Raw genomic sequence first — 14,840 nt, forward strand, 5'->3', positions numbered from 1 at the left:
TGTTCTCTCCCCAAGCTATTGCAGGATTTCACAGAAACAGAACAATGGCTGTCACATGCTGTTGAGGGAGCACAGCATCCTCTCTTCAAGATCAGAAGACTGTAGCAGGGAAGCACTGTGGGTACCTCCTGCACACTGTGACATCAAGGTCGCTGTGATCCAGGAACATTGTGGTGACAGTGACATGCTCAAGGTCGCTGAGCCCAGTGTGAGGCTAGGAGGAAAGCCCCCTCCTTCCTGGGGAGCAACGCTCATGAAAGGCGTGCATTTTGCTCTTAGATTTTAAAGCTCCCTTTACCTGCTGTGACACGTACTCATGGGCCAGGAAGAGCTCTGTGTTTCTAGCCGTTTCCACGCTGTGACATCGGGACGTGCCCACCTTGCTAATTGGGGAGGATTAAATGGAGCAGCGATCACAGAGCCTGCAGCAGCACTCTCTTCCAGAGCAGGAGCTGACAGCAGCCTTCCTCTTCCTGCAGGCATGGCCCCGCAGAGCCTGCCTCCCTCACAAAGGCAAGAGGCCACACTGCTGAGGAATGGTGTCTTCCCACCTGCAGATTTCTGCTTCTCCCAGCCCTGAATAGCTCAAGTAGGCTGTGACCTCGGCAAGCACCCTTGAGAGAGTCTCGAGGCGCCTTGAGAAATTGCACAAGAGGCGCTCTGCATCTGGGCTGGATCTATTATTCATGCAAGCATGTTTCAGCTAGCTGGGTAATTTAGAGTCTCTCAGAGAGTGCTCTCTGCAGCAGCCATAAACCACGTTCCCAGTGCTCCAGGGGAAAATTACCTTTCCATTGCTCCAGCTAGGGGTCATATCAGAGACTTCACCCAGGGAAGTGAGGGCTGAGGAGGGGCTGAGACAGTCCAAGGCTCAAGGGCCCTCCAGAGCCTTCACTCGGGACATCTCCACCTGTCACTTCCCAGATGACCTCTGGAGCTTCAGCCCTCTCACTGCGAAATGAATGCTGACTGCAGATGCCTGGCAGCTAGGCTGGTGCAGGAGCAGCCCAGCCCCCACCCCTCCACTCTGAGCTGCAACTGATCTGCTGCCTCTGGCATCAGCTCCACAGGGGTCGTGAACGCCTGTCTTCCTGACTAGGAACCCAGGACGCTGGAGGCACGGGGCGCAGCACACGGAAGCAGGCATTCACTGTGTGCACGTTTTCCTTATCTCCATAAAGCTGCAGTCTTTGCTGTCTTCCCAAATGACACTAAATACAGATGCACAGGTTCTCCCACCCCGCCCCCCTCCCAGAACACCAACAGGAACACACGCCACTCACACATACTAAGGAGGAGGGATGCATGCAAAGAGCATCAACATCCGTTTTCAGACACTAGACACAGGATGAGAACCCGAGGCCAGGGCTGGCTACAGACATTATTTTTAGCCGTGAGACTGTAGCACATGTGGTGTGGCTGCTTCCCCCTCTACTGCAGAGACACTCTCAATTCATCCCACAAAGTCTGGCTGTTCTACAGGGCAGCATCTCCACCAACCCCACCCAGCAGACATGCTGCTAGGCAGGAGTCTGGTGAGGCTTCAGGGTCCCTGGGTCCGGGGAAGTCCCTGCCCGGCATACCGCTCGCATGACTTGGGCTCTCCAGGGTATTCCTCATTCGGTAGGCCTAGCTGCTTGCATTTCATCCTCTTCCTCAGAGCCCAGATGTGACACTTCCTCAGGCTCTCCTGTGCTCATGGTTGTCGGCTGGTGACAAGGGCATCTGTGCGGATGCAGACCCCGAGGTGAGAGGAAAGATGGCTGTGAGCTGAACACCTGCAGTCCCAGTGGGCCAGCGCCGCCACCTTAGGTGTCAAGTGGAGTTGGGGATGTGACTCATAGGCTGACATGGAGTTGGGCTCTTGCTGAGTTCCTGCCAGATTCGTGGCCCCCAAATCATAGTCCTGTCACTGTGGGGAATGGTGATGTTCCCCTGGGGGTGGGGGGAGCAGAGTGACAACCCAAACCTCATCCTTTAATTTCCCAGGGCCTTTGTTTTCTCTATCTCCTCCTGGCTATAAAAATATAAATGAATAAATAAATAAATAAATAAATAAATAAATAAATAAATAAATAACACACCTGGTTGGACAATTTTGTGAATGTACTAAATGCTACCGAATTGTTCACCTTGAAAGAATGGATTTCATCTCATTAAGGAAAAAGATGTGTGGCTTAGCTGCTAGAGTACCTGGCTAGCATGCTGAAAGCCCGGGATTCAGTTCCCAGCACTGTATAAACTGGATATGGTGGTGTACATGATCCCGGCACTTGGGCGTGGCTGTAAAGAAATCAGATGTGCAAGGTAATCCGTGGCTACTTACCGAGTTTGAGGTTTCTCTGTTTTCAATAAGATAAAATAAAATCAAAAAAGAAAAAGATTATGTCGAATAGACACCTGAGACTTCCTTGCAGTTTTTAGAACGGTGCAGGACCTTAGAGACCATCTGAGCAAATAGCCTCACCTGCAAATGGAGAGCTGAGGCCACACCAACCATCACGAGAGAATGCTGGAGCCCACTGTCTGCATCCTAGCATCAGGACCACATACCCTTGTGTGTTTCCGTGTCCTTCCTCTGATGCTTAAGTGTCTAAACCAAGCAGACAGGATCCTGGTTGGCTGCTTTCATTGTTGCTCATTGACCCTCTGGACTAGGTGCTGGGACTACCTGAGAGCTGCTGTTCCATGGAATCCCACTCTGAGACAAAATGCCCTGATCCCTGGGGTTCCTTTGTCTGGGATCATGACAAGCTATGGGAGGTTTTAGCCCCTGACTATTCTCTGGCTGCTTCTGGGCCTTGAGGGCTTGGTCTAAGGATCCCATGGTGGTTCAGTGCTTCTCCCAGAGAGGTCAGAGACCAGAGACGGTGGCCCAGCTACTAAAACAAGGGAGTGGTGCTTATGAGGGGGACTCCAAGGGACTGATTCTAGAGGAATCTAGTAAGACCCTTCTATCCAGTCCCTGCGGAGTTTCACAACAGGACTCTTAATAGCAGTAGGGAGGACAGTGCACTGCTGTCCCCAGGCTGGGCCAGCAGCTGGCCTCTTCACAGCAGCAAAGTCCTTGTGGTCACTATGGCTCAGGTTGCATTAGGAACTCTCTGTGTTCTGAATTCTTTGAGGAAAAGCCGTGTAACTTTTCCTCAAGCACTTGCTATATGCTAGGCCTGAGAGATGGCCCAGTCGTTTGGTTGCTGTCCAGGAGTTGCTAGTTGTCATGGCATCCCAGAAGTGGGTGCACAAGTCTCACCAAGAGGTGAGAGTATATCCAGGGTGTGCCATAACTACTGCCAGCTGAGGACTTGAGGGAAGAAAAGGTCTAGGAGGAAAGAAAACAGAAGCATATCATGTGGAGGGGAGACCACAGGGCCTGACATGAGAGAAGAAGAGGGAGAGGGCAGCAGGAGAATAGGGTTGGGGAGTGGGGCAGGAACACTGGTGTGGAAGAAGCTGGAACATGGGGACAGAGGCAAGCAGAAACACTGGGTTGGGGGAATAAAACATTGACACTAAGGTAGGAGAGGAAGTGGGAATCCTGGGTTAGGGTGAGGTAGGGAGCAGGAACATGGAGGGAAGGGTCAAACAGGAGCTCTGGGGTAGGGTGTGAGAAGCAGGAACATGGAGGAAGCAAAATTAAAGGGTTGGGGACTCTTAATAGAGAAGAGGGTAGGGTGGTCTTCCTCATGCCAGAGTGGCAGGCAGTGAGGTGTCAGCTGTACCTAGGGGTATCTGCCAGAGTAAGGCTGGGCTGGGTGAGAAGTCTGGGCCAGATATATGTCAGCAGGATCAGGTGACAGAGAAAAAGGCAGGCAGATGGGGTGATGTGAACAGGATCCACTAAGAGGCTTTGAAGGTGGGTTGCAAGGTGGGGTAAGCACATGGGGACTCTCTTTTCTGTCTTCCTTACTTCCCATGGGAGCAACAGATCCAACATAGACCCAAGTTTAAGATACTCCCATAATTCTTCTTTATGTCCTTGAGGTCTGTGGTAGGGTTGATAGAACCCTACAAGCTTTCATATGGTCTGGCGATTCCTGGGCTGTAACAAAAGGGTGAGCCTCCTTGATAGCGTACTCAAATGGTCACGTTGTCTGGGAATCAGGCCCCTTCCCTGGACATTTTATTTCCCTGTTCCCACCCATAACTGGCAATTTCTAACTTTGATGTTAATTTTCATACTTAGCCTACACCAAGCAATTGCTTCTCCTTTCACATAAGTATCAGTCAAGGACCCACTCTAGCTACGTACATGAGACTGTAAAGCTGAAAGGAAGTTGCCTAATAAATGAGGAAGGAAAATAGCATGGGGTAGGACCACTAAGGACCAGAGGTCTCTCATAGGCGTGGTATAACTCAATAACGCCAACACGAGAAAATAACTCACGTGCCAGCAGGGGATCAAAGGAGAGTGAAAGTGTGGGGCATTGAGAGTTTTGGGTTTGGGACTTAAGGGGGACCCTGGGTCAGATTGTCTTTTAGGGTAACAAACAGATCTCTTAGTAGGAAAGTTACTAATGCCACAGACTGACAGCATGTTTGGAACTCCTAAGGAGAGCCGGTCCCCACAGCAGAGTAGAAATCCCTTATAGGGTTTCAGAGAAAGGAAGATGATCTGTGTTACAGATTGATGAGTGATGCATACATGCTGTGACTGAATCAGACGTGAGTGGGGAGGACAGACGTTTAGAAAAACATGCTATTTTTGTTCTGGAAACCAAGTTACTATCATTCCAGGAATTGTCCCAGTTTGACCAAAATGGAGGATCTTTATAAAAGAGTATAAACTTTGCTAACAGTGTGAGTGTGTGAGTGTGTGTGTGTGTGTGTGTGCACACCTGTGTGTGTGTGTGTGTGCGTGTGTGTCATATGCATGTTTGCGCATGTGTGCATACATCCATGTCATAGAACAATATGCAACCTCGAAAAGAAAGGGAGTCTTGTATAGGATGGAGGCAGATGGTACTATGCTGCATTGTGTCATCATACCTGTGGTGCTGAGAGTGTATCATACTGAAGTTGTTGTGTGGGGCAGGAACCACCAGTCTTTACCCTCAGGTGGGTGAGGATAGAGATACCAATAGATGAGAGGTGTGTTGAAAATTTAGTGCCTGTGTTACATGTAGCAAATCATCACACTTCACACTTTGAACATGCACAGTCCCTATTATTTTTAAAATAAAAAATAAAAATGGGGTTCCTCGGGAGTAAAATACAAAGATGGTCAAGTCACAGCAGGCTAATATTTAAAAAAATGCAAATAGCATAACAAAAATTAGTAGGAAACTAGGAAGAATAAGTAAAGAGATAGGAAGACTTGTGAGGTTGAGCTCTCATACAGAGCCTGAATAAGGGCGGGTGGGGAGGACTATACTTTCAGCCATAGCCCTCTTGATTTGATAGATAAATCTGTGGACAGTGTGAAGCATAACCATGAGTAGCTCAGATCAGGCTTGCTCCTCAATCCACAGAGAAAGATACTAACCATCCAACGGTCTGTCCAAGGTAACATAGCAATTTGTGGCTGAGCAGAAGAATCTGTAGACTTGAAGGTCAATGGAATTCTGTAATAACACATTGTATGAGCTACCTAGGACAGCCTCCTGGCCCTGAGCCACACTCACAGCACTGCATAGACAAATAAAGACATTCTTCTGTGGACAGAAGACTCACACTCTGTATCACATCTCTGCACATTTTTTCCCTCCTTTTCTGATGTTTTGGTTGGGAGCCTAGGCTTTAAAGGCTAAGACATCTCTCTAGCCCCACCCCCTCCTTTTCTGAGCATCTTTTACCATGGTGTTCAGCATCCTTGAGGATGTCAAGTGAGGGTCTGTACACAATGGCACTGCAGATAATAAATTCCTTGTATGTCTTTGTTGTTGGCCGGGTTTCTCAGGATGGTTTATCAAACCCTTGTGAACTTTTCTTCCAGCTCTTTATCAAAGGCAGTCTATTTGCATGTTAAGATGAGGAAAAAGAACAACCACTTTAAAAGATAAGGGTTGGAATTTATAAGCCTTTACAAACTGTTATTTCTTTCACTGAGGGAAAATAAAAATGGGAGATAGCAAGAAGGCAGGGTATTGCAGATAACATCATTTAGAGGATTTTGAAACCTGGTATAATTTATCATCATATAAGATGCTTTGGTCTGCAAGATCAAAGCGACTGGCGTTATCTATCTACATACAGCCAATTGAATTGCCTCTTCAGAGTCCCAGACAAACATTTCATTAGTTGCCATTCATCAGGAAATTGGGATGAAACTCCACAACACTTCTTTAAAAGAGCTGGATTGCATTTCCTACATGTGGTACTTTAAAAACAATCATTTGTATGGCACTTCTCTTCTGAGCGCTCAAACCATGTCGCTTCCCAAATATTTGTAGTCTTCCTGACCCCCCTTTCTACTCACATGCTTTATTCGCCTCATTTCCCAAACGAGGGGGGCGGGGGGAGAACAAACTACTCCAACACATCAAGGCAGTCTGGTTCTAGGCAAGAAAACCATGATGTCATTAAAAAAAAACTATTGAATTCCAACAACAGCTGTGTCTCTTTGCTTGGCAGTCATCGTCATCAGAAATCTATAAGTGGGACAGGAAGGTGACATGGGCTCGAGTTTATAGAACTCAAGGAACTGTGTTGAGGCAACTCTTGAGGTGGCAAGGTGGGGGGAGACAGTAGAGTTATGGTTAGTTAGGAATGCTGTCTGTGAACTGTAAACTGTATGTGGTAGACTATGAGTCCGAGGTTTCTCATTTCAGGTCAGACACTTGCAGCAATGAGGATGTTCAGATATCCCAGGTCAGCTACCAATAGCTCACATGAACTTTTCCCTTCCAAAAACATACCTGGGGCTTGTTTGTATAAACACGAAAGAGCAAGACACACATCAATGCCTGGCCAAGAACATATAAAGTAAGTCCAATGAAGCATCCATCTGAAGACGCCAGCCAGCTGCCCAGGCATTCCAGGCTTGAGGGAAGCCCTCCAAGAAAGAGACCCACTAGAGTTCTTTCTCTCAGTGATAGAGGAAACAAGCCTGTAAGATGGACTGAGCCACAGAGGGCACAAAAGACAGTGCCAATCCTAAGGTCCAGACCTCTAAAGCACCCAGGAAAGGAAGATACACGGTATCCTGGTCTTATAGATTGCCACCTGTTCACAGTCCTAGAGATGAGAAGCTTGAGGTTGAGCTTCAGTACTGGCCAAGTCTAGATGAGGCTCTGCCTAGCTGTAGACATCACCTTTTCATGCATAGCACTCTTACTGGCCTCTTCCTCTTACAAGGGCATTAACTGTAGTGTGATGACCCACACCTTGCATGGCCTTGTTAAACCTAATTTCCTCCTAGAGAGATCACCTTCAAATACCAATGTATTTGCATACCCAAGGATAAAGAGGAAAAACTCGAACATTGACACAGTGTAAGTATGCACCTGCCTTCTCCCACTGCAGCACAAAACACTTAAGATAATTTAAAGAAAGACTCATTGTGGAATAAGAACAAGAGGTTTCACACAGCCTTTGATACTTTGGCAGAGTATGGTGGTAGATGGTTGTATCATTCATTTAATGGTAGAAAAGAGGTTGTGAGGAGGAGTGTGAATTAGGAGCAAAATCCACCCTTCAAATACCCTCAGTGACCTACTTCTCCAACCATGCTCCTTCTCTTTCTGTTCCATCTAGCTGTGTCAGTAGCATCTATCTGATCCTGTCACCAGTTGGGTACTAAAGGCACACATACCTTTGAGGGAACACTTTGTATCCAAACCATAACAAAAACATAGCCACCAGTTTTATGGGAGGAGCCCATGTTCCTCCTTGACTTTCTCTAGCAGGACTTTGCTCCCAGATACACATTTATTCTGCCCTGAGGGCCCTTGAGAATCAACAGAAAGGGTGCACTAGAGATGATTGATGTGTTGTTGACGTCAATACTCAGAGGATTTTTCTGTGTGTGGGCAGTGGTTAAAGTGGCCATCTTGTCCTTGCACAGAAGAGCTCTTCTGTGACACACCTACTGTGCCTTCCAATGAGTCAGCCTCCCATTGGTATTTCCAGCCTTGGCTTAGTGCATGGGGCAGATGGTTTCCTTAACATACCAGATAACAAACATTTAAAAGCAATTGTAGGATTGGGGAGACGGTTTAGTAGCCAACCTGACAGCCCGAGTTGGATGCCCAAGAACTCACATAAATGTTGTACGGGCATTGTTGTTCGCTTGTCATGCCAGCCTTACTAAATAGAAACTGGAGCTCCTCAGACTTATATCAAAAACCTCTGGACTTGACTGAAAGACCTCCCTCTGTGTGAAGATGGAAGACTCATGTGAAATAACTGTAGACTTAAATGTCAGGCTTCTGCATACATGTGCATACACATGCACAGGCATGCATGCTCACACATGTATCCACATGTGTGTGCATGCACACACACAAGAAAATGAAAATATATTTTAGGAGTTTACTTGATTATATGAAGTTATGTTCAGTTTACTGATAAATACAAAAACCACTAGTATTCAGTCATCTGTTGGACTTACTCCTATGATCTGTCTATCATGCTACTACAGGACATAGAGAGAGAGAGAGAGAGAGAGAGAGAGAGAGAGAGAGAGAGAGAGAGAGAGAGAGTTGTTTCACAGCTGTGAACATGAATGCCACAGCTTTTGTGTGGACACTTGGAGGGTCTTGTTTAGCACTTATACCTGGGTAAATTTCTAGCAGTAGAACTTATGAGGCAAAGCCAGGCACATTTAACGTTTCTGATTTCTGCTGCATAATCATCTCCTGGAAGTTGTAGAGGTGACTGATTTTAAGTGGGTCTGCTTGTAATTTTCAGCATATGAAGCCACAACCCCTGACTTAAAGGTTAGGACCATTCTCACCACATACTCTATAGTTCTATAAATTCGCTGTGACCTCACACACTTTCTGTCTTTCCCATTACCAGGCCATCTTTTCTAGCTCCAGGGATGGGGAAAAAAAACCTTCTTAATTATTGCACCTTCATACACTTTTATAACAGAAGGACTATTCCCTATTACATTTTAATTAAATTATTCTTATATATTTATATACAATATATTTCTGATGTATTTAATTAAATTATTTTCTAGTGAAATTTAGAAATATTTTGAGCTTTTCTATACAGTTGTAAGTTTTCACTAAAGATGTTTACCTTGATACCTTAATTTGCAAAGAAGTAGCATTTCCACCCAAGTCTACTCCTGTCCCAGAGCAGAGTCCTGTGCCCGGAGCCATGGCTCTCTTATTTTCTTTGGTTAAGGCGAGCAGTTCTCTTAAGGTGGGTTCTCTTCTGTTCATTGCTCACTTCTTCCTCATGCAGTCTATCTCTGTCTATCCAGTTTTTCCATCTCAGACCATATCCTTCCTCACAAATGAGATGCCTCCTTCATAATTTAGTTCACTATGAATCTATAGTATGCCTGCTACAAAATTCTGAGTGGTAATCTTTCTTTTTCTAGTGCATCATGAATGTCTCCTCATGTCGTCCAGCTCTTCATGTCTGAGAAAGCTGCTGTCATTTTTCTAACATTTCTATGGAACGTCCTATGGGGTCCCTCCCCGCTTCATGATTGTTCTTAAGATTTCCAATTTATCCTTAATTGTCAGTAACTTACCAGTGCTGATCTTTTGTCTGTCTCTGATCTGCTCCAGCACTCACGCAGTTTCTTGCGCTGAAATCCCAGCTATTGGCTCTTTTTTCTTTCTAGCAACCTTTATGTACCCCTCTGCTACTTTGCCTTAGTTTTAATTTTCTTCCATCCTTGGATGGCTCTCAAATCTGTCTTAATTCCACTGCCCTTCCTTTCTGCTGTTTCATTCTGTTCTTAATCCCACACTCGTTCCAGGGGTTCCACTTGGCTACCCGTTTCCTTCCCTCTTTGCCACAGTAAAATAAACACACAGTAAGACTTGTCATTTCATCTGTCTTTGAGTATACAGGTTGCTGTGAATGACCACCACCGTCAATTTCCAGAACCTCTCAGATCCCCACACCAGCCTGTTCCCTTTAGACCCAAACTTCCCACTGCTGGGTGAGTTATTTTTGACTTGTCAAAATTTAGAGTCAACTTGGGAAAGGAAGTCTCAGCTGACGAACTGCCTGGATCAGATTGGCCTGTGGTCATGTCTTTGAGGAACTGTCCTGATTGAAGATTGATATGAGAAGGCCCAGCCAACTATGGGTGGCATCATCCCCACAAAGATGCTCCTATGAGAGATGTCTGAGAGGGCTAGATAAGCATGGGCCTGTGAGAAAGCCAGAGCCCAAGCTGGTCATCCACATTCCTCCATGATAGACTGACCTGGAAGTGTAAACCGAAAGAAATAACTTCCTTCCCCTTTGGTCAGAATGCTTTGTCGCAGCAACAGAAAGCAGAGAATGGCAATTTAATAAAAGCAGGGGGATCTGTTGTAGCTTTAAGATGTTCTCGGATGAGATTCTTAGCTTTAGAGCCAGTGGAAGCTGTGTTCTGTTAACACTTGCTCAAAAGGTTCTGCTTGATACTCAGGAAGACAGGAGGTTGTCAAGCAAATCCAAGATAACTTGACCACAGATCTGTAATATTCCAACTCTCTACAACCACAGAGTTCTCATCCGTCTTGTGGAATGTTTAACATGAGTGTGCCCTTATTTTCTGCTGAGAACTTCGGTTCATCACCTACATTCATAGATGAGGAAACTGTAAAGGAGTCCAAGGGGACGCTGGCAGCCTGCATACTTGGAAATGCTGAAATCACCTTTACTTAGAACCATATGGAAACAGAATGCTCATCTATGGTGATCAGGGAGGCTTCAGGTTCCCTAGTTGGTCTATCTTCTTCCAGAAACCTTCTGTACAGTGAGAACCAGGGGAAAGGGAAAAAAGGACTGGGAGATCAGCTTGAAGCTCAGGATTACCTGCTGGAATAAGTCTTTTCTTTTCAAAAGGGTTTTACAGCTAAAGTATCAATTGGGCCAAAAATAAAAAAATTAAATTAAATTTAAAAAATAAATAAATAAAAGGGTGTCTTTTATCCCCACTAGGTCTGACACCACAGTGCCCCAAGATATCTGCTAGATATCTTGGTGGAAATACATCCCAACTCCTTGGCGGCGGCCCAGTGTCTCCAGTCCCCTCACACTTTCCTACATTCAAACTGTCACATTAAAGAACACACAACACAATCACCTTTGGTCCAACTGATAAGATATAATTGCCCACCTAAACATACAAAGCCCAATATACATCCATCCCTTAAGAACATTAATAACAACCTGTAAAGACACAGAGCGGAATCTTAATGTCACCTGCCATGGCTTCTCTCCCTCTCCCTCCTGTCTCTTCTTCCTTTCTATTCCAGTCTCCTCCTCTTCCTTCAAACTTCTCTCCCTCCCATCCTTCCTTCTCATCCAATGACAGGCCTCCTTCTATCCTATACCTGCCCCTCACCTGTATTTTACAAATTTAATGGGGAGAAGGTTCTGGTGAAGTCACCTGAGTTCTGAGTAAGTGACTAGGTAGCTGTCCTTGAGGCGGCAGAATTAGCATCAAAATACAAATAATTTCCAGGGCAAACCACAACACAGGACTACCTGCCGGAATAACTCTTCTCAAAAGGGTTTTACAGCTGAAGTATCTTTGGAAGCTTCCCCCCACAAGCTTCCCCGTCTTACCAAGGCCCACAGGAAGACATGTACTCCGCAAGAAGACGTGTACTCTGTAGGCTTGTCTTGTGAGGTACATGACTTGAGAGGACCCATGCAAAACAAAAATGCATAGCCCTCTGTTTGACAGTGACAGAGGAGCTAGGCTGGAAGTTTTCTGCGCTTGCTCAAGTTCACCCTGGGTCAGAAACTCATCTTCAGTGTCTGGCTGTTGGCTTCACAATTTATCCCAACCATGAAATCCAGAATGCCCTGTCACTAGGCAGAATTGGCGGCCGCACACCTCTTTTCTTTCCTCACGTGAAATTTAGTTGCATAGTTGTGTTTTCCTCAGTCTTGTGTCTTTGCATGCACAGGTAAAGAATCCCAGCCTGCTGCAGATTCCCAGGAGAAAAGAACAGATCGACCTGACCCTAGCTCTGTTTTATACTAGCAGGTGGAGCCTCTTCAGGTAAAACCAACAGAAAGAAGCAGGAGGCAGCCGTTTCAGTTGGGGCCACCTCAGATCCTAATCGCCCAGGTTACTAGGAAGGGCAGGTGCTGCACTCAGTGCCAACTTAGAACTCATTCAGGACTTACAGGAGACTGATCAGAAACCCAAAGCAGGAACCAACCAGGCAAAGGTTATGGTTGAGTGGACCAGTCTGTCGTGTCAGACAAGTCTAGGAGTGGATGCAGTCATGTACAATCCACTAATCTAGAAAGATCTACTGCAGACAATAAGGGATTCTTTCCAAGAAAGGAACTACTCATCGCACGTACCCTCGATCCCTGCCCTCATACACTGCATACAGATGCACAAAATGACAGGCACACAGGCACCCTTTCAAAATCAAAGGCTACTGGTCTGAAATAAAAGCTCTCCAGTTGTCCTTGAGCCCCAGAACAAACTTCCCGTCATGTATGGTTACTACATGAGAATTCTTGATTGCACTGTGCTGACCAAGCCGGGTTTAAAATGCACGCTCTGCTTTTTTATTTAAACAATCGGGAACTCTACATGCTACAACAGTCAGCTGCACGCACAGAATAAGAGCTGCTGTAGGGAACTCCTAGGCCGCAGGGCATGCCGGGGCAACCTGCTGCATGCCGGGCACTGCAGTCCTCTGCTGTCCAGAGCTCCCTGGCAGGGCTCTTGTGCAATGCATACTGGGAATTGTAGTTTACAGGGCTCCGTTTCAGACCGGCAACGCCCTGGAGCAGTGGATGCTGGGAAGTGTACTCCATAATGCCTCTAATAGAAGCCAGCGTGTTCCTGGTGCCAGACACGGAGGTCTGAGACCGCTTCTTTCATCAAGAAACTGGCCTGCTGCCTTGCCTGCTGGGAAATGTAGTTCTTCAGAGCTGGAGGCTAGAAGCCCGGATGTAGTCCTGCTGGGAATGTCCTTGTGGTCTTCCCTGGCATCCTCACTCCCACGCCCCCTCTCCTGCCCCCAACAACCCTGAGTTTTGGCTGAAAACCTGGGAACCTGATCAGACCTATCACGAAAAAAACCAAAAACAAACAAACAAACAAACAACAACAACAACAAAAAGCCACGTATCTTTTCACAAAGTTGGCTTAGCACTAGGCTGAGAAAACAAGGTCAGCCTGAGGAAATATTAATCAAAATAACAAGTTTATAAATTATAAGAATAAAAATATGAAGTAAATTAAGATATAGAGGGGTTGGTGATTTAGCTCAGTGGTAGAGCGCTTGCCTAGCAAGCGCAAGGCCCTGGGTTCGGTCTCCAGCTCCGAAAAAAGGAAAAAACATTAAGATATAGCTGAATGAAGAAGACATAGTCAATCATCAAGGATCCCTAGTCATCTGAGAATTAATTCTTATTTTGAAATATACAGTCTGAAAAATCATCCTTTGAAATTTTATACTGTGTGTGCGTATGTGCCTCTGTGTGTGTGTGTGTGTGTGTGTAGCTATGCATTCTACTTACTGAACTATTTCCCAAGTCCTGTTTCTGTTTTTTAATTAAAATTTAATTATTTTCTTCAGTGCTGAGGATAAAATCAGGTTCTTGAACATATGCAAAGCAAGCACTTTACTGCTAAGCTAGTACAAGCCCTGGAATTGTAATTTTAAATAATACATTTTGTGTATATATTCATGGTATGCTCGTGGTGTTTTGATACATACACACATTAGGAAATGAGTTGGTTAAGAAACTAGCATGTCCACCATCACACATTTTTAAAAGTGATTTGGAATTATCTTAAATATCTATCCATGGATGAATGGATAGCAAGTGTGACGTATATACACATTGAATTATTATTTAGCATTAATAAAAGAGGAAATTCTGTCACCAGCAATGGCGTAGATGAATCTTTGGGGTGCGATGTCTTAAGTAGAATGAATCAGACATAGAAAGACAAGTATTGCATGAGCTTGCTAATGTGTGGGGTCCAAAGAAATATAACCCATTCTAGTAAAGAACGGAATGGTGGTTTCGGTGGCCAGGAGCAGAGATGGGAAATTGGAGAGAGGGAGAGCAGGGATAACCAATTAGAAAGGTGAAATAAAATCAACTGTACTACATAACATTGTAATTACGGCTAATGGCAATGATGTAACTAGCATGGGTTCACAGTCATCACTTTCATGCACTGATTTATGAATTAGAACCCATCATACACATACAGCTCCAGATATATATCCAGTAGCGTGACTGTTGGGTCATATGGGGTTACATTGTAACCTTTTTGAAGAACCTCTGTACTCACTTTTGGCTGTTGTAATGGCTAGTCTTGGTTGTTAACTTGGACAGACCTGGGAAGAGTGAACTTGAGGTGAGTAGCCATCTTCATCAGATCCCACTGTGGCCATCCCTGTAGGGAATTTTCCTGATTGCTGATTAATTCAGGAGGGCCTAGCTCAATGTGGGCAGTACCATGCCTGGATTGTGTAAAAAGGGAGGCTGTGTGAGCTCAGAGGGACAAGCCAGTATGCACCAATGGTCCTGTTGCTTCTTCCTCCATGGTGGACTGTATTCTAAGTTAAAACAAACCCTTTTTTCCTCAAGTTGCTTTTGGCTAGCATTTTATTACAACACTCCAGAGCAAACTAGCATTCCTATTAGTCCTGCACCAGGGTTCCTTTAAATCCACATTCTTGGCAATACTGGCTGTCTTTTGTCTTTTTGCTGTTACCTGAGCAGTT

Source organism: Rattus norvegicus, chromosome 6, assembly GCF_036323735.1.
Source record: "Rattus norvegicus strain BN/NHsdMcwi chromosome 6, GRCr8, whole genome shotgun sequence".
Lineage (NCBI taxonomy): Eukaryota > Metazoa > Chordata > Mammalia > Rodentia > Muridae > Rattus > Rattus norvegicus.